At 41.5% G+C, this 8,786-nt stretch overlaps 1 non-coding gene across 1 annotated transcript; it reads left to right on the top strand.

Moving 5' to 3' along the window:
* Nucleotides 1-73, top strand: TRNAV-UAC. The gene has a single exon. It is a non-coding gene; the product is annotated as a tRNA-Val (tRNA).
* The last annotated feature ends 8,713 nt before the right edge of the window (nt 74-8,786 follow it).

Raw genomic sequence — 8,786 nt, 5'->3', positions numbered from 1 at the left:
TCCCTGGTGGTCCAGTGGTTAAGATGCTGCACTTACAATGCAGGGGATACAGGTTCAAACCTTGGTCAGGGAACTAAGATCCCACATGCCACACAGACAAAAACAAAAAACAAAACAGGCTATCAGCAGCCAGACTGGTTTGTTGTAAGATAGAATGAAGACATACAAGATTAAAAATTATGCCACAAGAGAGAACAAAAAGCATGGAGAGGAGATATATCCATATAAGTTTTAAGAAAGCTTCAGAATTTATAGCAGGACTCTTACAACTCAATAACAACAACAACAAAAACAAATGTCCAGTCCCTTGCCTCAGGTGAATGTGGGTATTAAATGCCTTTAACTGCTTTTGACCAACTGTCCCAGCCTAAAGAGAGTTCTAAGTGGGGAGCAAAACAAAGGCAAGCCTATGAGCTGACATCTCAGAAAACCATCAGAAAGGTCAAAATGCACAACTATTATTCTATGAGAAAAAGGTCCATATTTCCCCTCTGTACCAACAACTTGCACCAGGAACACAGTCTGCCATTCCCATATCCACTATGGAATGTGGTGGAATGTGGGTGACACAACATTCATTTCCTGAAATTTGAAACCTCTTTCCATATTAAGCAGCCTTCTGCTTGTTGTAAGTTATTTTTTTCAGAATCCAGAGTTCAAAACTGGAAACAGTGACAGATTTTATTTTCATGGGCTCCAACATCCCTGCAGACGGTGACTGCAGCCATGAAATTAAAAAAATTTGCTCCTTGGAAGAAAAGCTATGACAAACCTGTGTGTTTGTATTAGTTGCTCAGTATTAGTTTGACTCTTTGTGACCCCATGGACTGTAGCCCGCCAGGCTCCTCTGTCCATGGAATTCTTCAGGTAAGAATACTGGAGTTGGTTGCCATTCCCTTCTCCAGGGGATCTTCCTGAGGCAGGGATTGAACCTGGGTCTCCTGCAATGAAGGCAGATTCTTTGCCATTTGAGCTACCAGGGAAGCCCTATGACAAACCTAGACAGCATATTAAAAGCAGAGACATCACTTTGCTGACAAAGCCCCAAATAGTCAATGCTATGGTTTTTCCAGTAATCATGTATGGATGTGAGAGTTGTACCATAAAGAAGGCTGAACATCAAAGAGTTGATGCTTTTGAATTATGGTGCTGGAGAAGACTCTTGAGAGTCACTTGGACAGCAAGGAGATCAAACCAGTCAACCCTAAAGGAAATCAGTCCTGAATATTCATTGGAAGGATTGATGCTGAAGTTGAAGCTCCAATACTTTGGCCACCTGATACGAAGAGCCAACTCACTGAAAAGACCCTGATGCTGGGAAAGATTGAGGGTAGGATAAGGGGGTGACAAACGATGAAATGGTTGGATGGCATCACCAACTCAATGGACACGAGTTTGAGCAAACTCCGGGAGATAGTGAAGGACAGGGAAGCCTGGTGTGCTGCAGTTCATGGGGTTGCAGAGTCAGACATGACTTAGTGACTGAACAACAACGAGAGTTCAAAAAATTTGACTCTGACAGTTTTGGCATCTTAATAATTGCTTCCATGCAGGAACAGATTCTTGGGACTCCCTACTTGCCATTTGACATAATTTTTTCATTAATTATTTTTAAGGAAAAAATTATTAGGTCCAGGAATCAAAGAAAACTTTGTATAATTACAAGTGCATGCAGAATTTGATGGTTAGAAATTAAATATATTGAGGTCCAGCTTAAGGTTCTCATATCCCATCTACAGGCACAATCATAGTAGTAATATCCCCAGGATAAATCTCCAATGTGCTTGAGTTAAATGAACCATATAGATCATACTTTTAACGCTGGTCATAGTGGTGTTAAAAAGTATCCTAAGAAATAACCTGAGCTCCATCCACATTTATTCTAGCCTCCATTGTGTGGCAGGAATTCATGACACTATAATTCACTCTACTCAAAGCTCTCTCTTTCGCCTGTTCACCTATGAGAAGCCCACAGTGATCAAGTGGCAGTATCACCTTTCAATTAGATGGAATCCTGTGTCCTTGAGGAGTTATTTCTGCTGTTTGCAATAAAATCTCTCAGTCAGAGGGTCCTAGAGTTGCAAGGATACTAGCAACTCAACTTTCTACTTTCTGGAAATTTTGCTCATTCTTCATTCCCTAAGCTGCACCAATATAAATACAACCGGAGAATAATTTGTACTCTGGCTTTTACACTTAACATCTGTGTAGCATTTTGCAGATCATTTATCCTCTCTCTAAGCCTCTATTTTCTCATGTATGAAATGGGTAAATTAATGCCTGCCTTAAACTATTATCCCAAAGGGGTATCTAGCCCAGTACCTATTACCAGGATTTAATTTATAATTAGTTTACTTAATTTCCCTTCCAGAAGTCCCTAATATAAAGTTGTCCCTGTGATTCTCATCCAAGAATTCCTGTTAGTAAAAATGCCCATATGGGAACTCTTGGCACATTAAGGCATCTAAAAGGAGAAAGAGATGTGAAAAATCTTGTCTGGTAAGAAATATTAGGAAGGTCCAAAACAGAGTATCATGTGGCAATGTCATTTTGCAGGTAGACATAATTTAGCAATTGGAGATCTTGAAGGAGATGCTTTGCAAAGAAATAGGAAGGTACCAATGTATCTTCCTGATAGCAGTCCTATGCCTTTTCATCTGTACTATCTTCTTATTAGATATTTACTAGAGTTGATACCATGAGAGGAGCAAAACAGAGACCTAGAAAATGAAAATGGTATATAAGAAGCAAAGTAGAATTCTCAGTAAGTCTGCACCTAGCAGCGACACTCATGATGAAAGGTCATCAAACTTCTAAGCTAGGGTTTTTTTAGGGTCTTATGACCAGGAAGAGAATGGATCCCAAGTCATTGTACAGGTCCAGTGCCTCTGACTCCAAAGCACAAAACAGGGGTTCCTGCGGATGGGGGATGGGTGGAGATGTGCCTTTCTCATATGTCCACAGACTCTGAAGGTATTACCCGCTAGCAAATCTCAGCTGAATTAAGATGGAGCAGAAAACAAGCTGTACCATTTTCTAACTGCCACCAGAGGGCATATACTTGGAAATTTTCTTTCTAGACAAGTTTTTTTTCTTCTGTAGTTACTGGCTGTAACTAAGAGAGTAGACTGTTTTGTACACCAGGAGCGGACATGAACCTGCCATGGCATCATAGACCTGAGCTTTCCACTGCCTTGCTGTAAGACACATGCACCCATGACCCCCCCTATATGAGGTGTGCCCTGTCTTTTTCAGTTTGGACAGTGAGTGTCAGATAGTTAGAAAGACCCATCAGATTCACGACTGATATTTAGCATACAGCTTTTAAACCTCTGGGCTTCCCTGGTGGCTCAGACGGTAAACTGTCTGCCTGTAATGCGGGAGACCCAGGTTCGATCCCTGGGTAGGGAAGATTCCCTGGAGAAGGAAATGGCAACCTACTCCAGTACTCTTGTCTGGAAAATTCCATAGATGGAGGAGCCTGGTAGGCTATAGTCCCTGGGGTCGCAAAGAGTCGGACACGACCGAGTGACTTCACTTTGAAACCCCAGTGTTAAGTGTGGTCATTTCCACTAGCTCTATTCGCTTGAGAAGAAACAATGTCATGGTACAATCACCCTCTATCTAGTCACTACCTTGTCAAAATCCCCCAATGGCTTTCTAATGCCCTCTAGGTAAAGTGTACACTATTTAACCTGATTTCCAAATCCCACTATAGACTGTGGCTTACGTTTATCTCAAACTAGCTCCCTTTCCCCCATTCTTAACATGCACACATCTTTAATGTAGTCCTGAAGCAGTGAGTGTCTGAAATTAGATGCTTCACATCACACCCTGCACATGGTAAATACTCTGGAGTTGCTGTTGCTACTGCACTGACTGACCAGGGTTCTTGGCCTTCCCTAATCAACAGAAACTGACTAAATGCCAGATAAGTAATTTGAGTAAGGCTTTATTGGGGAGTGAGAACAAACAACAGTTTCCCTTGTTCACTATCTTTTGGGGTGGGGGGGCAAACTTGTTCCTTATATGGGATGAGGGTAGGGGCGTGTCCAGGGGTCAGGTTGGAGGGGTGGCTTAGGTGGTGTTATATGCAGGAGGCATGCACAGTATCCTGCTTTTGCTCCCAACACCCTGTTTTTGCTTCAGGCTCCTCAAAAGTAGAAGTTGGGTTATTTTGGTCTCTTTGTATCTTTTGGGTCCAGAATTTGCCCCAACTGCACATGCATTATTTTTCATCCCAGGTTCTCTGTGTTGTGTTGCTGAAGGAGAGGTGCATCCAGGTATAACCACTGCAGCACTATAGCAAAAGTCCCAGGTCCCAGGCCTATCTCATTCCCCTGAGAGACTCTACACCTTTATTTTTAAGGGGTAAGAGGCCGAAGGTCTCTTCTTCTGAAACTTCTTCTTGCTGGACAGCGGCTGCAGACCCTAACCTGTCCTAGAGGTGTAGAAGTCCCTTGCTGACTGTTCCAAGGACCTGTAGGGACCTGGGCCACTTTCTGCTAGAATGGGCTCAATTCGTTGAGCCATGATGAATGAGCCTTACTTTAAACTGTTGGAGCCTGAAAGACACAAACCTAACCAAAGGTTTAAACAAACAAGGGCTAAAAAGGAAAATAAAAGTAGCCATTAATAAAAGGCCTGATAAAGGAAGGAATCACTTTGAGCTTCCTTAACTGTTGACCAGACAAGAGAGGTGATATCAATCCTGCCAAAATTATGAAACCACTCTGCCTTGTTCTGCCAGAAGGCAATCAAGGGCCAGATAATTGTTAAGAACATTAACCAAGGAAAGAAGAGAGGTTCCAAGTCCCATTAAGGTTTCAAATAGGAGCCCACCCACACCATCATTTTACTTATCTGTTGATGGTGCCTATCATTTGAATAAGCATCTTAGATCTTCCACGGGCTCACAGGTGTACTGTTCTCCTGCTATGACCTGGGTTTCTGGAGGTACAAGCTTTAGTCTGGACAAATGTACCCAACTAGCTATCCCTTGCAGTTTGACAGCAATGGGAGTGCTTAAAAGTACTTTATAGGGGCCCTTCCATTTTGGCAACAGTTGGTCTTAGGGGAACTCCTCTTTCTAGGTTTTAAGAACTTGGTTCTCAGTGCGTGTTTGTGAAGGAATTGCTCCTTCCTCTGGAGTTTTAGTGGGAGCTTGCAGGGCCTGTGGGCATAGTCCTGGATTGCCTTCTGAACTTGCCCTAGATTAATATCTCAGGGCCTGGCTCATGTCATCATCCAGTAGAATGTCAGAAGCAAGAAAAGGCCTCCCATAGTTCAAGTCCCATAGTGTGTGGCATCATGTAAGCTCTCAGTGAATTTCTATTGTTGGGCTTCAGGGATTAGAACCTTATCCTCCTTTTTATACCACACTGTGCTTCCCTTCCCATAGCCCAATTTCTCAGCATGTTCCTGTTCCTGTGGGGAATACTGGGGGAGGCTAGGAAGCTCAAGGAGGTCAATCACTGGAGCCATACCTTGTTCAGGTTCTTGCAGTCGAGCTGCCTGTTTTTCAATTTTATCAGCTCTGCTGTTCCCTTGGCTCAGAAAAGACCCATTGCTCTGATGGCCCCTGCAGTGGGTTACTGCTACCTGACTGGGAAGCTGCAATGCTTCTAAAAAGCCAGAATGAAATCTTTATGTTTTATGAAGGAATTTTTACCAGTTAACATTAATCTTTCTTTCCAAATGGCAGCATGAGCATGTAGCACATGGAACCCATATTTAGAGTTATAAAAATATTGCAAAGCTCTCATTAATGTGATTAGTTTAGGCTTTTGGGCTGATGTCTGGGGTGACAGGGCCTTGGTTTCTATGATTTCATCTAGACCAACTATGGGATACCCTGCCTTTCAGGTTCTCATCTCTACAAAACTACTCCCATCAGTAAATCATTTGCCTCAGGACTGCCAATAGGCTCATCTAGAAGATTAGACCTGCTGGAGTAGGTCTGTTCTATGGTCTCTATACACTGAGGTACTAAGTTTGCATTCTCAATATTTAGAAGCAGAGTTACTGAGTTTGACACATCTTCAAGGCAATGTTGAGGGTGTCCATTAGAAAGGCCTGATATCTTAACTTTCCTCCAGTCAACCAATGATGTCCTTTGACTTCCAGCACAGATTGTACCTGATGAGGGGTTAACTCATCTAAATGTTGCCCCAGGGTGAACTTGGAAGCCTCATTAACCAACAGGGCTGTGGCTGCTACTTCCTGCAGGCAGCTTGGCCATCCCAGGGCCATTGAGTTCAGTTGTTTTGAAAAATAAGCCACTGGTCTCTGATCCAGTTGGAAAGACTTTATATCCCATTTGCCAGAAAACTTAGGACCATAACAGTATTTTGAACTGAGTCTTGTTTGGTCACTACTTATCAATAAATCATTGACATGTAGCAGAGTTCCCTTCTCAAGACTCAGTTCCCTTGCTAATGCATTTGCAAAAAGGTGGGGGCTGTCCAAGAAACCTTGTGGAAACACTGTCCATGTATACTGGCCCTCCAGGGACCCCTGGAGGGTGAATCAGAGCAATCAAAAGCTGAACTATCTTTTATTAACCTCTTATCCTTATTGGCTTCCTATGTTAAGTCTCAGTCATTATAGACTGTGATGTCCTGCCAGGTGAGAGATGTCAACCTCAGCCTGATAAATTCACCCCTAAACTTGTCAGGGTTCTCTGAGAATCTGCCAAATCTCTCGTTACAGATTTCTAAGTTCAGTTGGAGTTGGGCACAATGTAAAATGCCACAAGATCAGGACCTGAGGGCCTAGAGGTGAGAGTATTCCCACAGGAAATTTTTGGACATAAAATAAGGTGAGAGACTAGACAGCAGAAAAATCTGAAACCTTTTCCCCTATCTGTTTGGCAGCCATGATAGGGGAGAGCCTGAAGATTCCATCTGACACAGGCAATAGTGTATTTGAAGAATTTTTCCCATATAATTTAATATACCAAATGAAAGTAATTAGTTTAGGATATCTCTTTGGGATATTCCAGGAGCCCCTTGAAGCACCCCAAATTTAACTGGAAGTCAAGAGAATTTTAATTAGAATTTGATATTTGGGAATTCTGTCAAAAAATTAAAAAAAATTAAACATCTGGTCAGATAGGATCATAGGTCACTGTGAAACTATTATTTCTTAAGCTAAGGTGGAAAAAAGATATCAAAAGTAAATGCAGATCACTTAAAGGCACAGAAACTCACACAATATGGTATCAAAAGGAGTGTTCCAAGAAAACGTCATTCTCTTGTGAAAGAGAAAAACCAAATCCAGTCCCACAGCCCTATTTGTCCTCTATTCTTTCCATTCAGAAATAACCATCTCTAGGGCAAAATCACCCTTTTTCCTTTTAGCAAAATATATTTCCATTCCTCATATCTTCTTTTCTGAAAGCACTCCTTGTACTTTCCTTAAGCAACCATGAACTGTCTTCTACATTAGCATTCTAAAGTTCACTAAAAAAAATCTCAAACATCCTTAGTTTCTCTCTCATAGAAAGTAAGCAAATTTAGATATATTTAGCAGTTAAAGTTCCAAAATTTTATCTTATTTGAAATGACATGGATATTCAGTGAATTCCTTTCATTTAACTTAATTTAGTTTCAAATACCAAACTTTGGAGAGACTGTTTTAGATGGATGTTTCCAAAACATAATTAATCCTATAGAGTTTACCAAAAAGTTCTTATCCATTACATTTACAAGCAATAAATGCTGGAGAGGGTGTGGAGAAAAGGGAACCCTCTTACACTGTTGGTGGGAATGCAAACTAGTGCAGCCGCTATGGAAAACAGTGTGGAGATTTCCTAAAAAACTGGAAATAGAACTGCCATATGACCCAGCAATCCCACTTCTGGGCATACACACTGAGGAAACCAGATCTGAAAGAGACACGTGCACCCCAATGTTCATCGCAGCACTGTTTATAATAGCCAGGACATGGAAGCAACCTAGATGCCCATCAGCAGATGAATGGATAAGGAAGCTGTGGTACATATACACCATGGAATATTACTCAGCTGTTAAAAAGAATTCATTTGAATCAGTCCTAATGAGATGGATGAACCTGGAGCCCATTATACAGAGTGAAGTAAGCCAGAAAGATAAAGAACATTACAGCGTACTAACACATATATATGGAATTTAGAAAGATGGTAACGATAACCCTATATGCAAAACAGAAAAAGAGACACAGAAATACAAAACAGACTTTTGAACTCTGTGGGAGAAGGTGAGGGTGGGATGTTTCAAAAGAACAGCATGTATACTATCTATGGTGAAACAGATCACCAGCCCAGGTGGGATGCATGAGACAAGTGCTCGGGCCTGGTGCACTGGGAAGACCCAGAGGAATGGGTGGAGAGGGAGGTGGGAGGGGGGATCGGGATGGGGAATACGTGTAAATCTATGGCTGATTCATATCAATGTATGACAAAACCCACTGAAATGTTGTGAAGTAATTAGCCTCCAACTAATAAAAAAAAAATTTTTAACTTACCAGGTTGTTTTCCATGTTGGCAAATTGCATAACAAAAACAGTATGCACATATTGACTTTCAGTAACCCTAGGTACAATGAAAGTATTATACTTCAGGCTGAGAACTCTAAAGACAGATCTATATTAATTAAACCCACAAGCTGAAGCCAGATAAGCCAGTTTCTGTAGAACCAGAACATAGTTTTCCTGCTTAAATTTAAAATGGTCCTTTTTTTCTTTCAGTCTGGGGTACTACAGATGAATCAGACAGTTCTGAGAGCTCAGGCAAAATTAGTTACATT

The sequence above is a fragment of the Cervus elaphus genome, chromosome X (genome assembly GCF_910594005.1).
Source record: "Cervus elaphus chromosome X, mCerEla1.1, whole genome shotgun sequence".
In the NCBI taxonomy this organism is placed as follows: domain Eukaryota; kingdom Metazoa; phylum Chordata; class Mammalia; order Artiodactyla; family Cervidae; genus Cervus; species Cervus elaphus.
The sequence above is the reverse complement of the archived record's forward strand: the minus strand, read 5'-3'. Positions and strand labels throughout refer to the sequence as shown.